Below are 18,921 nucleotides of genomic sequence, written 5' to 3'. Positions count from 1 at the left end.
CATATTGGTATAGTAATAAAACATGAGTGTATCATTAGCATGATAGGTATATGAAAATAGGAATATTTACGTTTATTTGATATTACGGGTGAGATGTTTGTTGCGCATCTCGAGTATTTTTTGTTTACCCATGAGCCCACGTTGACGTTGCTGTGGCGGTGGACGACTCGTGTGTGAACCCACTTCGCAGGGAATTTGTGTTGGCGACCTTTTATAGAAGTGTCAGTTATTGGGCACAAGTCTTTACACTCATGAAGGTATGTTTAAGGATGTTGAAGGGTTCAAATAAATTCAGAAGGGTTGATACTCATTAATATTGAAAATACACGGAGCATGAGTTTGTTGTGTTGGCGTCGGCCATAATGTGGAGTGTTTACTTTCATATGATTTCAGCCAGTGTTTATCCAATGCTGTGGATATGGGTTTGTGCCGTAACTGAGACGTGATGGCAACTACTGGGAATCATGGACTGTGATAGTGTGGCCATTGAAGTGAGTTCAATGAAAATATACAATGTATGATTTATTTTGTGATATTATTGCAGATTATTTAGTTGCGTAAAGTTCACCCGGGAAAGGGTTAAATTTTATGTAAAGAAGGAATAGACAGAGGTGGGTGATCTATTAGTGTTGAAGATAACTTGAGGAATTAATAGAAGCTTTTTTTAAATGTTTAGGTGTAAGAATGAGGAAAAATGAATTTTTTTTTCAATTTATATCTGATAATGAGGTAAATTAGAAAATTTAAAAAACCCGGAAGAAAAAAAGGGGCCCGAACCAAAATATTTTAGATTAAATGAAAAATTAAAGAATGAACCTTGGGGGTGGGTAAGCATATTCATGGACAAAGAGTGAGGAGAAGGGAACAGACAAAAAAAAAGGTTAAGGTAAAGGGGATTTAACCCCCCAAGTTTTTAAAGGGAATTTTTTTTGAGGGAAAATCCCATTTAAAGAGGTTATAAGAAATTTGGGTTTTGAGTGAATTTGGTTTTGTACATATGCACCAAAATTTTGTTTGGGGGGGGCAATCCGCGTTAAAAAGGGGGCCGGAAAGGGAATTTCAATTTAATGTTTAACGGTTTTTGGGTTTACAAATTTTGGTAAACCCCCCGGGAAAATTTTAGATTTGGGGATAAGTGTTCAAAATTAGGGGGGGGTTTGTCTGGGGGGGAAATAAAGGGGGGTTTTTAAAGGGGCGGTTTAACCTTTTTGGGGGGGGGTTTAAAGGGGGGGTTTTAAAATTTTTTGGGGTAAAGCTTTTGTTGCCAAAATTTAGAAACGGCCCCCAAAAAAAAAGTGGAATTGGGGAATAAAGAGGAAGGTCCCCGGGATTTTTCCTAGGTTGGGTTTCGGAAAAAGAAAGAAGGGAGGAAGGGGAAAAAATAAAAAACAGAAGGGAAAAAAGAACAAAGTAATTTTAAAGGGGGGAAAAGGTTTAAAAAAAAAAAAAAAAAAAAAAAAAAAAGGGTTAAAAAAGGGGTGTGGGGGAAAAAAAGGGGAAAAAATTTTAAAAAAGGGAAAAAAAAAAACCCCCAAAAGGGAAAGGGGGGGGGGTTTGGGCGCCGCACGAATTGTGTAGGCATTCCTTGTATTATTTAATATTGTGATATAAGCAGTTCATTTGTTTATTCGGATTGGATTGTTACTTTAGTATTAATGTATGTATGTATATTTTCTCTTTTTTTTCGCAAATAGAATATTTATTTTTGTTATCCCTATTACCTGAATATCACATTTCAGGTTGAAACTTTGCTCCAATAAAAGACTGTTGCAGCTGATGGCTTTTCCTTGATATCCCAGTACATTTCAACTTCATCGCCATGGGTGTGCAAGAGGACCTCAACGCCCTCAAGAAACAGAGGGGAATTGCTAAAGGAAAGTTCACCAGGAAGGTAACTCTATGTAAAGAAGGAATAGACAGAGGTGATGATCTATTAGTGTTGAAGACTAACTATGAGGAATTAATAGAAGCTTTTAAGTGTTTAGAGTGTAAGAATGATGAACTGATACAATTTATATCTGATAATGAGGATAAATTAGAAAATAAAAACCTGGAAGAAGAGGCTGAACAATATATTTTAGATAGTGAAAGATTAAAGAATGAACTGTGTGCTAAGATATTCATGACAAAGAGTGAGGAGAAGGCAACAGACAAACCAAAGGTTAAGGTAAAGAGATTTGAACCTCCCAAGTTTGAAGGTAATTTAAGAGAATATCCTACATTTAAAGAGGATTATAAGAACTTGGTTCAGAGTGAATATGGTACTGATCCATATGCACTCAAAATGTGTTTAGGTGGGGAGGCACTCCAGACAGTAAAGGGCTCGGAAGGTAATTACAATGAAATGTTTAAGCGGTTGGATGACAAATTTGGTAACCCAAGGAAAATTGTAGACTTGGTGATAAGTGATCTCAAATCTCTGAGGAAGATATCAGATGGTGATACTAAAGGGTTTATTAAAATGGTTGATCAGGTTGAACAATGTTGGTTAGATTTAAAAAGGGTAAATCTATCTGATGAACTCAACACAGCTAATGTTGTTAGCCATATTGAGAAAATTCTGCCTTCACTACAAAAGAGAGAATGGGTAATTAAAGCAAGTGATATCTCGGTCACTGGTGAATTGTTTTCTGAGCTGTTGGGTTTCTTGCAGAAAGAAAGGAAGGTTTTAGAGTACATGAATTCAAATATAAGAACTAGTACTAGTGATTGTAGAGCAACAGTACATCATGTTGAAAATGTGGTCGAAAACAATTCGGAGTCGGAGTTGGTTAAGCTGATGAGAAAATTGAATGAAGAACAACAGAGCAAGAATAGAGAATTTGAGTCATGCATTGTAAAGTTGAATGAAATGATAAAGGGTATTAAATACAAGGAGAACAATATAAGTATAGGTTGTTTATTACACAATTCAGAGAGTCATGATATAACAAATTGTTTCAAGTTCAAGGACTGTAATAGCAAAGAAAGATTTGATGTGATTAAGAGGAATGGTATATGTTTTAGGTGTTTAAAGGGATATCATTCAGCACGTGGGTGTAATGTAGGCAAATTATGTGATGTAGTCATTGAAGGCCAAGGATCATGTAATCAGAATCATCATCCACTTTTGCATCAAGACAGAATAGAAAGCAGTTCTCACAATGCAGTAATGGAGAAGAGAGGCAAAGCTTTGTTGAATATTAGTACGGTGCATAGTAAAAATCTGCCCATCACTATATTGTGGGATCCGGGTTCAGATACTTCTTTAATTACTCATAGGATGGCCAAGAAGTTAGGATTGAGTGGAAAGGATGTAAATTTATCTCTGGTCAAGGTAGGCAACACGATTGAATATCAATCAAGTAAAACATACTGTGTACCATTAACTGATAAGAATGGTAAAGTTTGGAATGTGGATGCTGTCGGTATGAATGAAATATCTTCCAAAATCAAAAGGATTGAATTATCCAGATTACCTGAACTTTTTGTAAGAATCTCGAACGTAGAGGTGGATCTCCCATATGGGGAAATTGATATGCTCATCGGTACAGATTGTTGTGAAATACTGCCAAGGGTTGTTGAAGACAATAAGGGCATTCAGTTACTGGAAAATCAATTTGGGTTCAGCATTCGAGGTAGACATGACAAGATTACCAATGGATCTAACACCAGCAATCATATACTTGTGAGAACTCATAAACTGTCTAGTCTCGTAGATTTGAAGGAAAGTAACCTAGAGTCAACAGATAGCTTAAAGACTAAATTGGATAAATTCTTTGCCATGGAGGAAATGGGAACAAAATGTAAGCCACAGTGTATAAAGTGTGTGTGTCGAGGATGTCCTGAACCTAATTGCATAAATTTAAAAGAAGAAAAGGAACTAGCATTGATTGAGGAAGGATTGTTATATAATGAGGAGCAGAAATGCTGGCTAGCAAAGTATCCATGGCTAAGGGATCCAATGCATTTGAAAGACAATATTAAAGTAGCTAATGCTAGATTAAAAACTACAGAGAATAGATTGAAGAAACTGGGCAATGAATATGCCATGAAGTATCAGAGAGAGATAGAAGATATGATTCATAGGGGAGTGGCGAGGAAATTAACTAAGGAAGAGATACGAGAATATAAGGGGCCAGATATCCTGAACAGCTTACTGGGAGTTTTATTTAGGTTTAGACAGAATAATATAGCTATAGCAGGCAACATAGCTAAAATGTACCATACTGTCAAGCTCAGCACAGTGGATGAACATACACACAGATTTGTATGGAGGGATTTGGATGAGAAGAAACCACCTGATCAGTATGCTCTTACCACAGTAACGTTTGGAAATAAGCCTAGTGGTACCATAGCTACGCTAGCGTTGAGACACACTGTAGAGAAATTTGGCAAGGAATATCCAGATGTGCAAGATATGATTATTAATAATACTTATGTTGATGACTTACTATATTCCACTGATACCGTTGAGAATGCATTCAAGTTAATACAGGATGCGGAGAAGATATTGTCTCAGGGAAGTTTCAGAGTTAAACATTGGATTGTCAGTGGGCATTATGAAAGCTGCAAGGTCAATGTGATAAAATCTGACCATGAGAAGATCTTAGGATTGAAATGGAACCCGTTGGAGGATCATTTTTTCTTTACGGTAAAACTTAATTTTTCTTCAAGAATAAGAAAGGTCAGAAGTGGTCCAAATTTAAATTCAGATGAAATTGATGATAAATTTCCAGAAAATTTAACACGCAGAATGCTATTGAGTCAAATTGCATCCATATATGATCCATCAGGGTTTGCTGTATCAGTATTGCTCAAAGCTAAAATTTTGATGAGACTCGTGATTTCCAAAGGTGAATCGAAAGATGGCGGAATCAAGTGGGATGATACACTTGATGTTTCCACGGTTAAGGAATGTAAGATGTTTTTTAAGGAATTGTATGAGTTAGAGAGATTGACTTTTAGAAGATCCTTGATACCATCCAATGTAGTTGGTAAACCAAGTTTAATAATATTTTCGGATGGTAGCATGCAAGCATACGGAGCTTGTGCATATGTGAGGTGGCAAATTGGTGAAGATGAATTTGAGTCACATCTGATAGCAGCTAGAAAAAAGATTGCACCAATAAAGCAAATGTCAATTCCTAGGTTAGAACTATGTGCAGCTCTTATGGCTGCTAGATTAAGAGAATCTATATTAAAGGAGTTTACATGGAAGTTTGAGGGAATTTACCACATAGTTAACTCATCAACTGTAAGATCACAAATCCAAAAGGATGAGTTAACTGACAGAATTGGTATTATCATGACGGTTAATAATGCAAGTCATGAGAATGGTGATATACAATTAATTGATGTTAATAGGTATAGTGACTATTACAAATTGTTGAGAGTTACATGTAGGGTAATGAATGTATTCAAATACAAGTCTTTCAAAGGTATTCTAAGAAGCCCCACAGTTCAAGGGATTACAGATGCAGAAATATTATGGGTCAAAGAAGTGCAAAAGAGCATGACTGATTGGGAAACAAGGTTCAAAAGATTGGGACCATCAATTGAAAGGGGAGTTATAGTAGTAGGACAACGAATTTCTAAGTGGTTGAAAGACAATTGGAATCAAGAAAATTTCATGTTAATACCGAATAAACATCCTGTTACTAGATTGTACATATCCTGTCTACATAAAGTGGATCATGCAGGTATAGAGACTACATTGTGTAAGATACAGAGGAAATTTTGGATTCCGGGAGCTAGAAAATTAATAAGAACCATAAAAAATAAATGTGTAATATGTAGAAAATTAAGTAAGAAAGTGGAAGATCAATGCATGGGTCAAGTGAGGGCAGAAAGGATGAAACCTGCTCCACCATTCTATCATACAGCAGTAGATTTGTTTGGGCACTTGACTATAAGAGATGTTGTTCTAGTGCAAGATAGCAATATTGTAAGGAGAACATGGAAGCTGGCTCAAGTAATTAGGACTGACCCAGGACGAAATGGAATAGTTCGTGAAGTTAATTTAAGATATAAAATAATAAAGGATGGCAAAGGGCATGATGATGAGGCGGATAAGATCATATGTAGATCAGTACATAGATTAGTGATGCTGTTGCCTATAGAAGAACAAGTTTAAGCATATGTAACTTGTCCAATGTAATCTAGTCCACGTAGTCATTGTGAAGGGGGGGGGGGGGAGTGTATCATTAGCATGATAGGTATATGAAAATAGGAATATTTACGTTTATTTGATATTACGGGTGAGATGTTTGTTGCGCATCTCGAGTATTTTTTGTTTACCCATGAGCCCACGTTGACGTTGCTGTGGCGGTGGACGACTCGTGTGTGAACCCACTTCGCAGGGAATTTGTGTTGGCGACCTTTTATAGAAGTGTCAGTTATTGGGCACAAGTCTTTACACTCATGAAGGTATGTTTAAGGATGTTGAAGGGTTCAAATAAATTCAGAAGGGTTGATACTCATTAATATTGAAAATACACGGAGCATGAGTTTGTTGTGTTGGCGTCGGCCATAATGTGGAGTGTTTACTTTCATATGATTTCAGCCAGTGTTTATCCAATGCTGTGGATATGGGTTTGTGCCGTAACTGAGACGTGATGGCAACTACTGGGAATCATGGACTGTGATAGTGTGGCCATTGAAGTGAGTTCAATGAAAATATACAATGTATGATTTATTTTGTGATATTATTGCAGATTATTTAGTTGCGTCGCACGAATTGTGTAGGCATTCCTTGTATTATTTAATATTGTGATATAAGCAGTTCATTTGTTTATTCGGATTGGATTGTTACTTTAGTATTAATGTATGTATGTATATTTTCTCTTTTTTTTTCGCAAATAGAATATTTATTTTTGTTATCCCTATTACCTGAATATCACATTTCAGGTTGAAACTTTGCTCCAATAAAAGACTGTTGCAGCTGATGGCTTTTCCTTGATATCCCAGTACAATGAGGCATATCCTTCTTCGTCTTGATGAGTCCTTTCCTGGTCTCATATGATTATATGAAACACACAATATAAGATATATACATGTTATACACACTGTCTTTCCATTTGCTTTCATACTTCCCATAAACAGTCTGTGTTCTTCGCCACATGCATGTAGTGTCTGAAAGTGTCGCTCAGCTCAATGGCCTCGCCCTTCCTGGCCTCGTCATAGTCTAGCTGTATCCTGTTGATAGTGCTCCTTGTCTGTTTCAGAGTGTGCTTACACTTGATGTCCACCTCAAATTCCCTGGTCTCCTTCTTCGCAAGATAGATAGAAATCGTTAGGTAGATAGAGAGAGAGAGAGGCTTGATCCTTTTATAAGCTGCCAGCCCGGGTAGAAAACAGTTTTATTTCACACACACACAGCAGCATGCATACATATGCACATACTCTTTCAGACACACGCATACAAATATACATCCACAAACACATTCAAAGACACAGCCAAACGCATACAAACAGGAATTTAAACATCACGCACGAACCCATGCACACAAACACATTCTAATACGCACATCTACAAAAGTATACAAACACACTCATGTAGATAAATACACTCACGCAAACACCTACAAAGACACACCCAGACACACGCAGACAAATACAGGCACGCACACATACTGATAAGCACGCGCAAAGGTGTGAATTCTTTCTCTTGTGTCTCACAGAGGCGACGGCTTCCAGACAAATCTAGCCAAAGGGAGGAAGGTCTAAGAAAACATAAAGTGTGTTTGTACGTATGCAGATGCGTATTTATGCATATTAACACAATTTTTAGATGAACGTCAGCCAGTTGCCACGGCAATAAATTGGTCTCGCGAGCTATGTCAAGCCATTGCCGCTTATCTGACGCTTATTTTTCGACGCCTGAGGTGTAGCGCATTGGTGTTGTTGCCGTAAACAAAGCGTCCTTTAGGCAAGAGGGGGAGAGAGAGGAAAGCCTTGTGAGAAAAAAAAAGGAAGACAGGGAGAGAAAGTGAGGAAGATAAATCTTAGCTCTCTCAGTACATAACACAAAACCAGGGAACCTTTTCAACGCATGCATTGTATCTACAGATTTGCATCGATTGATGTCAAACATCACCGACGCGTTTCCGTTCCTGGGCTTATGAATGATGCTTTCGAAGGGCAGACAACAGCACACGTAAGCGGGAGAAGACTTTTCGTAAGTATTTGAAGCGATGCCCTATCTCAGGGTGTGGTGGGATGCAATGACAGAGGGAGGGAGGATTAGAAGGATTAGAGGGAAAGCGAAAGAGAGAAAAAGAGGAGGGGGGGGGGGGGCTAAAGAGAAGACAGAGGAAGGAAAAATAGGGAGAGAGACGGGGGAGGGTGGGGGGGCAAAAAGGAACGAAAGAGAGTGGCAGGGGGAGAGGAGAGAGATAAGAGATTTTATTCAGCTGCCGCCCCGACTAGACAAAGGAATGCACCAGGGATTCCTTTGCACCTTTGAGGACCCCCCACTCCCTTTATTTTTTTTTTTATTTTTTCTCAAAGGAACCCCTGTTTTTAGTATATATGAAGTATTTTTAACGAAAAGTGTGCAGAGAAGATGAGAACGGCTGGGCACACATAAAAGCACACGCACATGTACACGTACAAATACACTCACTAATGCACATATATTGTATACACATACGTACTCTTCCGCACACAACACTTACACATATTCATAACACATATACACGCATGCACGCACATACACGAATCACACACACACATATATCTACTTGTATGCAGTGTATACACATACACATACACGAGCACGCACATGAATTCCTGGTCATGGTTCGAAGACATAAATAGGACCTTGAGGTAGGAAAGAGTGAGCCAGAGAACTGGAAGAGTTCAAGAGCTTTGCATATTTATACTGAGGGGATTGTGCAAGTGCAAAGAGCCAGTCGCCCGAAAGGAGTCGAATTTGTTCGTGTTCTATGACATCTTGATAAGTGCTTGTTTGTTTTTTCCTTTTTATTGATCATCCCATTTGTTAGATTCTTTACTCGGCCGATTGCCTTGACCTAAATCGGACCACAAGTGAAGGAAAAGGTTGAGTTCAGGAGACACGTGGAACGTGGTGGAGGGGCCTGTAGAGTTCGAGTGGCTTAATGCTACTAGAGGCTGGCATCCACAACTGAGCTTACCGCGACCAATGTACTAGAGTTGCGAAGGGTTGGCACAGTGTCAGTGGCACCTGCCAACGAGCTTGGCCCTGGGAAAGGCCCCGTAAAGCAGCGAGCTTGCAGCTCCTGGTGGCAGCGATGGCAGGTTGCGAGGCAGCCTTGCGCTCTGCCCAGACGAACTAAAAGCCTGGCCACTAGACAGGAGGCGAATGAAAGCGAAAGCAACATTGAAAGATAAAAAGAAATGAAAAGATAAAAATAAATGAATAAACTAAAAAGGTTGACAAAGAAGCTGAAGCTACGTCTGTGGACAGCTACTCATGGGCGGAGAAGCTTGCAATATATACGGTAGTTCGGGAAACATTTAAAGAACAGATGATAAGAAAGAGCAGTCAGCTGCTTATCTTTGAAGTTACGTCACACTATGTTCCCAGGGTCAGAGGTGGAGGAAACACGCAGTTGTCTCGGAAAGATTAAAAGGGAGAGAGAAAGAAAACGAGAGATGTAAAGAGAAAGGAAGAGAGTAACTAGGAGAGTGAGAGAAAGTAATTGGGAGATTGAAAGAATAATTGAGGGTGAAGAGAGAACGTGATTGGTAGAGTGAGAAGTAATTTTGAGTGGAAGAGAGGGAAAAAGCAATTGAGAGAGAGAGAGTAAATAAGTGAGAGACAGAGTGTGTGAGGAAGAGAGGAGGTGAGGCGGGAAGAGAGAGAGATAGCGAGAGTTAGAATGGGAAAGAAAGAGATGGAGTGAGTCAGGAGGAAGGAAGATAGCGAGAATGAAAGAGAGAAATTCAAGGAAAGAAAAAACATAAAGAAACACAACAGCACGCGTAAGGAGGATGAAAAGACTTCTCCATAAATATCTGTAGCGCTGCCTCAAGGCTGACGACAAGGAGAGCGTGTGGAGGGATGGAAAAGCAGGCAGAGGTAGGGAGGGAGGGAAGGAGAGAGACAGAAAGAGAGATACGGAGGAGGAGGGGAGAGATGCGGCCTAAGAAGGGAGAAATGGAGAGGGATGGATAAGGCGAGAGAGAGGAGTTGAGAGAAAAAGAGACGGAGACACACACAGAGAGATAGAGAGTGAAAGAAAGCTGGGGAGGGGGAAATAGAGAGAGATAGGGGTTAGGGAAGAGGAGATAACGAGAGACAGAAAGAGAGGGGAGGTAAGGGAGAAAAGTGAGAGAAAGAGGGAAAGAGAGAGGGAGAGAATCAGGGAGAGAAAGTCAGGGGTTGAAGGGAAGCGAGAAGAGAGTGAGAGAGATAGTTAAACAAGAAAAAGAGTAAAAGTGAAAGATATAGAAAAAGAAAGAGGGGCAGTGGGAAAGAGAGATAGAGAGAAATGGTAGGGGGAATGGGAGAAAAGAAATCTGGTAAAGATCAAAAAAAGATCTTAGAGAGGCGAGGGGGGGGAGGAGAAATGGATATATAAGGAGAAAGAGAGAGAGAACGAGATAGGTAAATAGAGAGAAAGAAAAAAATATATGAACATATGAACACACGCGCACAGAGACAAAGAAAGAGACAAGCACATTGAAACAAGCACTCATACTAATATTTGCAAACAGATACAAACACACAGATACAAACACACCCACACATAGCAAACTCGCACACACAAACGTAGAGGTGAATTCTGTCAAAAGAGAGGTGTGATTTTTATCTTTGTGAAGTGAAAGGAAAATTTCCCCTAAATGGAATGAGGTATGAAATAAGTGTGAGGTTTGCATTCTCATAATTGGGCCTGAGAAATAGATAAATTGAATGACCGAGAGATAGGGAGAGGGAGTAAGTCAGAGAAAGTGCGACTAAGTCCGTGAGGCAGAACGAATATAAATGAGATAAAGAGAGAGTAAGGAAGTGAGAAAGAGAGAAAAAAAGAATTTGAGTGAATGAGAAAAAAAAAGCTGAATGAATGAGTCACTGCTTTGTCTGCAGTGTAAGAGGGCGCAGTACGAAATCAGTGCGACTCCTTGCTTAAGGTCCACTCAGGTGCTCTGCCTGTCTCCTGTGTCATATAGGAAGTTAGTGGCTCGCTTACGATAACAAGAAAGAAAACACTTGAAGAATAACTATCCAAAACTGAAAAGAATAAAACTAATAAATGAATAAGTAAATCCAGAGACCTTCATGTTTCGTTAAAGATGTCGGGCAAAACAGGCCAGGCTAGGTAAAAAGAGGGCATTGCTCATTACGGGGGCGGGCTAATGCGTGCATATCGTTTCATGGTTGGACGCTGCAATGTTGCATGAAGGAGGGTTCCTGACACACACACCAATATCTTTGTTATGGGTTTGTGTGTCGTAAGGACGTAAGCGCGCGTGCGGGCGGGCCTGAGCAAGGCTGACATTCCCGTTTCCGTTATCATTGGAGCGAAGGTCGCCGATAAGAGGAGGCAGTGTTCGGCGCGGCCACAGCGAGCAGCGCCAACTGCTGCAAGGACACCGCCAACGCTCCAACAACAACCGCAACCTACGCCCCAACCGCTACGATGGCTGCCTCGGACCGCAACGCCCGCCTCGTAAGTAGCCCTTGGCGTAGCTTCGGGGAGCGCCGGCAACTCTGCGTATTCTGAGGGAGGAGGGGGGAGGGGGAGGAAGGAGAGTGTAGCAAAAGCTAAATACAATTATTTCTCGCAAGATATGTAAAGAGGAGTCACTGCCACCACCCATTTAATTATCGTATGGGAACGTAGTGTGTTTGGGAGAAGGATGATAGTGTAGAAGACAAGTTGTGAGGAAAGGAGCGAAAGTGTAGTATGTGTGTGTGGTGTATATGTTTGGTGCGAGAATATAAAGGTTGGTAAGCGTGATGTAAGCCGAGGAGAGGCGTGTGCGTAGACGCAATTAAGCAAATAGCCACCTTGATTAAAATAAAGAAAACTCACCATTCACTGTAGGTAGCTGTGGGTAGCAATCGTACCGTTATCTTTTCTTAATTTCGGGCGTTTATAAAACTATGCATGCGTAAAACAGGTTTATTACAGATAAAAGTTGAAAGACAAACAGTAAAACACATGAAACGATAAAACACAAACACGAATAAAACAAACGATAAAACAAACTGGAATACAAACACGAATAAGAGACAGTAAAATGAATAGTACAAAAGGAACTTAAAACATTAAAATACGAACTATGAAACAATGCACTTAATAAAACAAACGATACAATGAAAATAAAACTAATGATAAAAGTAAAATAGAAAGCTAGACAAAAGGAACATAAAATGAAACCATACAAGCAAAATCAACGAACGATGAAACAGTAAAAATGGAACTTGGGTAAAACAAATAAAATTATACCCGAAGAAAAGAAAGCACCGATCACTAAGTCACTTTAGGCCGAACAAATATCCCACAAATTGTGTCTTACCACTTATGTTAAAAAAAAAATACTCCCAAGACCGCTTAACTGGACAGGGGAAGCCCGTTCCGAGGTTCCTCAGACTGTAGGCTTAGCAGGGCAGTAGCAAAATATTGGCAGTGGTAATCGTGTGGGTGTCGTGTGCGCGGGCATCCTCCTCACTCGCGAGATAAAGGTGGTTTTGTTGGGGCCTGGAGGTGATATTGCCAGCCGGAGGACGTGTTATACTATAGCTGATGATGCATGGGGAAGGCTTCGATGCTGCAAAGCCGCCTCCGCAACCCCAATTGAACATTTATAGTGAAACTGACGCCTGTGGGAGAGTTGGAGGTGAGAGCAGATTTTCTTATACCGTATTACCTCCTGCAGTGATGACTAAAGATCGACGAGGTCAAGCACTACAAGAGGGGCTCGGAAAGGGGAAATAAGCGAAAATACCGAATGGAAAAGACACAGAATAATCACACATCGTGAAAATAATCAGGATCATAAAGATAGTTCAGGATTCCATCTCTCCGTCGCGGTTGAATAGCGAAATGCGACAGGATTTTTTTTTTGCGAAGTCATCTTGCCCAGCAGAGCTACGGTATCTGTGGATTCTGCCAACGTAGTTTAGATTCTGTGACGGGCCTGGGATAGATATCCACCTACAAGGAGTTTCCTGTCTATTTAAGGTGGCCGGGCTCGTTTCCTCTCTCATTTGTCTCTCTCTCATTCTCTCTTCTATTCTCTCCCACACACACAATTTCTCTTGTATGTTCTCTTTTTTTCTTTTATTTTTATGTTCTCTCTTTCTCGCTCTCTCATTTTCTCTTATATTCTCTGCCTCCCTTTTATTTTCTGTGGGATGAAGTTGACATTCCATGATAAGGGTCCAAGGCCACTTCCGTGAGGTCCGCTGCCTCTCGCCGGACGTTTCCTGGAGGACTGGCCTTCAAGGGCGACTTGGAGAGTCCTTCCGTGGAGGCAGCCCTCTATTCGTCCTAATTACTGGCGGAAACACTTGCGAAATCTGCCTTTGATTCGGAAAGCGTTTAAAGAACAGACACGCAGCGTAAGGTGATAACACTGATAAGAATGAGCAGCCAACTACTTATCTTTCTAGTTACCTTACTATAAATGACAGAGACAAAGATTAATCAATAACGTGAGAGAGAGTAATTGAGTGAAAGAGAGAAAGTCATTGAGAAAGGGGAGAGTATTTGGGTAAGCGATAGAGAGTGAGTAGTTGAGTGAGTGACGGAGACAAAATGAGTGATTGAGTAAATGCGTGAGTAAGAGAGGGACTAACTGGGCAAGTGAGAAAGAGAGGGAGAGAGTAAACGAGTGAGATACAGAGAGAGTAATTGAGTGATAGAGAGAAATTGGATAAATGAGAGTGAGAGGGAATGAGAAAGACAGGGAGATAAATTAAATAGGAAGAGAAAAAGTGGAGAGAAAATCATCATAATAATCAGATTAGAAATTAAATCAACAGTCATATATATTACTATCATCATAATAGATATAGACTTCAGGTGTAAACGACAAAGTATTAAGAACCAATAAATTTACATTTCTTTTAGTAATGAGGAAAAGTCTTCATCTTTTGGGAAAGTTATTACTTGGAAATTATTTTTTGTGAGAGCGATATGAGCGCTTAAGACTAAAGCTAAAAATATCAACAAGGAATGCATTTAGGGGGAAGGCAGCAAAAATATGCGAATAATCTTTGCATGAAAACACACCCTTTGTCGATTTCACTTCACAGACGTAGAGTTTGGCTCATGTGCTTCATTTAACTTCTTCTCTGCGAATCACTGGCGACGAAATAATAGTGATAATAGGGATAGCGAGAGAGGGGGAAGCGGAATCTTTTTATCAGCCGCCCCGAGTTGCCAACAGGTACACTTACACACACACAGACACACACATACAAATCATAAGATATGCACACATACATACGTATACAAACCTACCCATTAAAATAAAGACAAACACAGTCAGAGAAACACATAGATAAACACTTACCCATAGTAACAGATTGAGGTGTGAATTCCGTCTCTCTGAAGTGAATTCCGTTTGTGTGAAGTGGGGTGTAAGTTCCGTCTCTCTGAAGGGAATTCTATCTGTGTGAAGTGAGGCGTGGATTCCGTCTCTCTGAAGTGAATTTCGTCTATGTGAAGTGAGCTGTGAATTCCGTCTAAACGAAGTGAATTCCGTCTATATGAAGTGAAGTGTAAATTCCGTCTGTGAGAAGTGAGGTGTGAATTCAGTCTAAACGAAGTGAATTCCGTCTATATAAAGTGAAGTGTAAATTCCGTATGTGAGTAGTGAGGTGTGAATTCCGATTGATATGTCAAACTTCCTCTCCTAGGCTTCGAAAAGAGATAACGAGAGAGAGAGAGGGGGGGGGGGGTTAGGGAAGAGATTTAATGAAAGAAGGGAGGGGGGGAGGGGGAAAGAGAGAGAGAGACTGATAGATAGTGTTGGGAAAGAGGTAGAAGAAGAAAGAGAGAAAGAGATAGGCTTTATCTTTTTATCAGCTGCCGCCCTGCTAAACAACAGGTACATCTTAATCACACCCACACACATATACCCATGGAAACACACACATTCATGGAAACGTATACATACATAGACAAGTGCATTCAAACACACACAGACAAACGCAAACAGTCAGGCATATAAGCAGGATGAGACTTCTCCATAAGTATCTATAGAACTGTCTAATCTCGGCAGACCCCAAGGGAGGGCGTTCGGAGGGATCCAAAGACCGAGGGAGGGAGGGAGGGAAGGAGGAAGGGAAGTTTATTAAAACAAAAGTTTACATTATAAAGGATGAGGTAACTTAGGTTATCCCTAGGCTCATCTTAATATGTCTAATAATAATATGTCTAATAATAATATGTCTAATAATAATAATATGTCTAATTAATATCTCATCTTAATATGGCTCACATTTCACACTCAAACCTTAGGTATGTTAAAAGATAAGAATATGTATGGTACTTCAGATGCATAGAGTGGAATGCTTGGTCTCAGAAGAATGATGAAAATATCAACTTCGAGGAAAACTGCACAAGCAATTATAGTGTCAGCAGGAGTAACAGCCTAGTACCTGTGTATATTCATCAGGTACAATTAAACTAATGGTACCAACCCAAGATATCGCTGCTTATCTTCCGCATTGGTGTTGCCTTAAATAGTAGCGTTCTTTAGGCGGTCCTTCCCTCCGTTTGTTGTCTGTGCGTGAGCTTTGTCCTGAGCAACTCGACCGCACGTCCGACCCGCACGCCGCAGCTCCCCACACTGGCACGACTCCGTGTGCTAATGTAAACAAAGCCGCCACGTGGCTGCTGAAGGAAAGCCAGGCCAGTGACGGTCGGCGCTTGAGGCGAGACGCGCTTGGGGGGTCGTGGGTCGGGGGGAGGAGTGTGTTGGATGGTAGATCAAGGGAGGGAGAGAGAGGAGAGAATGACAGACTAAGAGAGAACCAGGGGAATGGATACATTTTCGGCGAATAGGAAAAGAAGTATTTAACGAGAGAGAGTCCGTGCAAGGGATAAAGATTAAGAGGAGGTTAGAGAGATGTGTCTTGAGAGAGAAAAAAGAGAAAGCAAGACAGGGAGGGAAATTGAGCGAGAGAAATAGAGAAAAATCTTAGCTCTGTCTGTACACTTAACACAAAACCAGGGAGCCTTTTCATCGTAAACATTTATTCTGTAGATGTACATCGATTGATGTCAAACATCAGCAAAGCGTTTCCGTTCCTGGGCTTGTGAATGATGCGTTCGAAGGGCGAACAGCAGCACGCGTAAGCAGGATGAGAAGACTTTTCAGAAGTATTTGTAGCGCTGCCTTATCTAGCCTGACCCCAAAGGAGGGGTTGCAGAGGGGTGCAAAGGCAGAGGGAGAGAGGGAGTGAAGGAGAGAGAGAGAGAAAAAAAAAAATTAGCGGGAAAACCTCAGACAGAAAGAGAGAGGGAGAGAAAAAGTGAGAGAAGGGCACGGGAGGGGCGAGAGAAAAAAAAGAGGAAGGGGAAATATGGATAGAGAGATGAGGGAGGGAGGAGAGAGATAAAAGACTTTATCTTCTTATCAGCCGCCGCTCCGACTTGACAATAGTACACCTTGCACCAGTGATTCCTTTGCACAATGGAGGACCCCCTTTAATATGTTTATCTATTCCAAGTAACCCTTGTTTTTAATATATACGTATCCCTTTTAAATAAAAGTGTGCAAAGGAGATGAGAGAACGGCTGGGCCGGGGCTCGTGACACGCATGCTCCTCGCACGGGGCTGCGTCCCCTCCTCCCCAACCCCTGTGTCGCCGACTCGCGGAGTACGAATGAAAGCGTTTCCTGCCCCGGCAATAACACTAGTTATTTCTTATTTCTATGCATATTATCACAGTATTTTATTTCTTAATTCTGTCCACATTATCATCAAATCCAGCAAAGCTACGGCATCTATGGACACACACATACATGTATATGCACACATATGAGGACACGCACTCATATACATGCACGCATACACATATGCGCTCATATACACGTACAGGCACACATACATGCACACACGTACAAATACACGCACATACAAGTACAATCACACATACATGTACACACACATACCCGCACATAAGCACCCATACCCGCACAAGCATACAAGCACACACACACGTACACGCATATATACATGCACACACACTTATGTGTATATATATTATAAATATACACTTGCATACAATAATCACATGTACTCATAACACACATACACACACATGTGTACATAAATGCATCACACACATCTACGTGTAGACAGATACACCTATACATGTATGCAAATGATTTCATGTGTACACGGACGCATACCAGCAAACACACATGCACTCACAAGTACACACATAAAAGCACATGCACATGTACACTTACATATAAACGCACACTCATTCATAGACATATAATGTACACGCATACATACTCTTGTGCACAAAACAGTTAAACATACTCATAACACATACACACACACATCTATGTGTATACAGTATATACACATACACGTACACATGCACGCACATGAATATTGGCCATGGTTCGAAAGCATAAAAAGGACCTGGAAGTAAGAAAAAGTGAGCCAGAGAACATACTGAGGGTATTGTACAGCAAAGAGCCAGTCGCCCGAAAGGAGTGAATTTGTTCGTGTTCTATGACATCTTGACAAGTGTTTAGTTTCTTCCTCTTTATTGATCATCCCAATCATTAGAAGGGAAACTTTTATTAAGGAGTTTTAGTTCAGTCCTTTATTTACCACCCTGGCTAACTGCACAGGCGTGGGCAAGCTGTGGTACATTTAATGCATGGTCATATCATTACATAGTGTTACACTTGAATTTTAGCCTTTAACATTGCTATGAGTACTTTATCAGTTTAAGGAAAGGAACAATTGCACAGTCCTTTATCCACTCATCTGCCACGCCGGCATATAGCTTGGGCGTGGGAAAGCATTAATAAATTTGATATGCGGTTATGTGATACTGCATTCCAATTAGGCATCACAACATAAGTATATCTTTAGGGCATTAGATGATATGAAGTAGTTACATAGTTCTCCGTACCTCATACTAGGTGGCCTGAAAGGCTGTATCACATGGCACTCTGAGATATAATGTACAAGTGTTCGCTTATATTCTTCATTACACAGTTTACACTTAGTTTCATCGACATTACAAACTGTACTGACCTGCCAATATAATCTATATCCAAGCCTGATTCTTGCAGTCACAACATCACACTGTCTTGTTCTTGTTTTATATAAACCATAGATGAAGGAATCTTGCCTAAACCGGTCATAGTGCTTCATGTTACAGCTTTCAGGGCATTGAGAATTAATCAAATCAGTCGAGTCCTCTCTGAAGGAGGCTTAAATGATGTAGAAAATCCTAGAAAGAGGTATCCCAAGATCTATGTCTACACTTTGTTTGTCACATGCTGACTTTGCTAGGCGATCAGCATGATCATGCCTAGGGATTCCAACATGCGATGAAATCCACACAAAACATATATTATGGCCTTGTTCTTTTGCACGATACACGTTTATCCTTATGTCATTTGCAATATTTCCCGCACCTTTGTCTAGAGTGTTCAGAGCCTGGAGAGCACTCTGTGAATCACAGAAAATGACCCCTGAGCCTTGATTCAATAGAAATTCGGTGGCCATGAGTATTCCTGCCAACTCGGTTTGCATAGTGCTAGCCCAGTCATGAACCCTCCTACAATCCTGGTGCTGCAAAATATTGTTTTTATATACAACAAAAGCGCATCCTGCTCTGCTCCCAGACTGCAAGGATCCGTCAGTGTAGCATTCATATGCATTGGAAAGAGTGTCTAGATGCTCATTTATACTTGCAAGTGCATACTGTTTAAGTATAGCATGGGGGACACTGTCTTTTTTGGG

This window comes from Penaeus chinensis, unplaced genomic scaffold, assembly GCF_019202785.1.
Source record: "Penaeus chinensis breed Huanghai No. 1 unplaced genomic scaffold, ASM1920278v2 CTG_4794, whole genome shotgun sequence".
In the NCBI taxonomy this organism is placed as follows: Eukaryota; Metazoa; Arthropoda; class Malacostraca; order Decapoda; family Penaeidae; genus Penaeus; species Penaeus chinensis.
The sequence above is the reverse complement of the archived record's forward strand: the minus strand, read 5'-3'. Positions refer to the sequence as shown.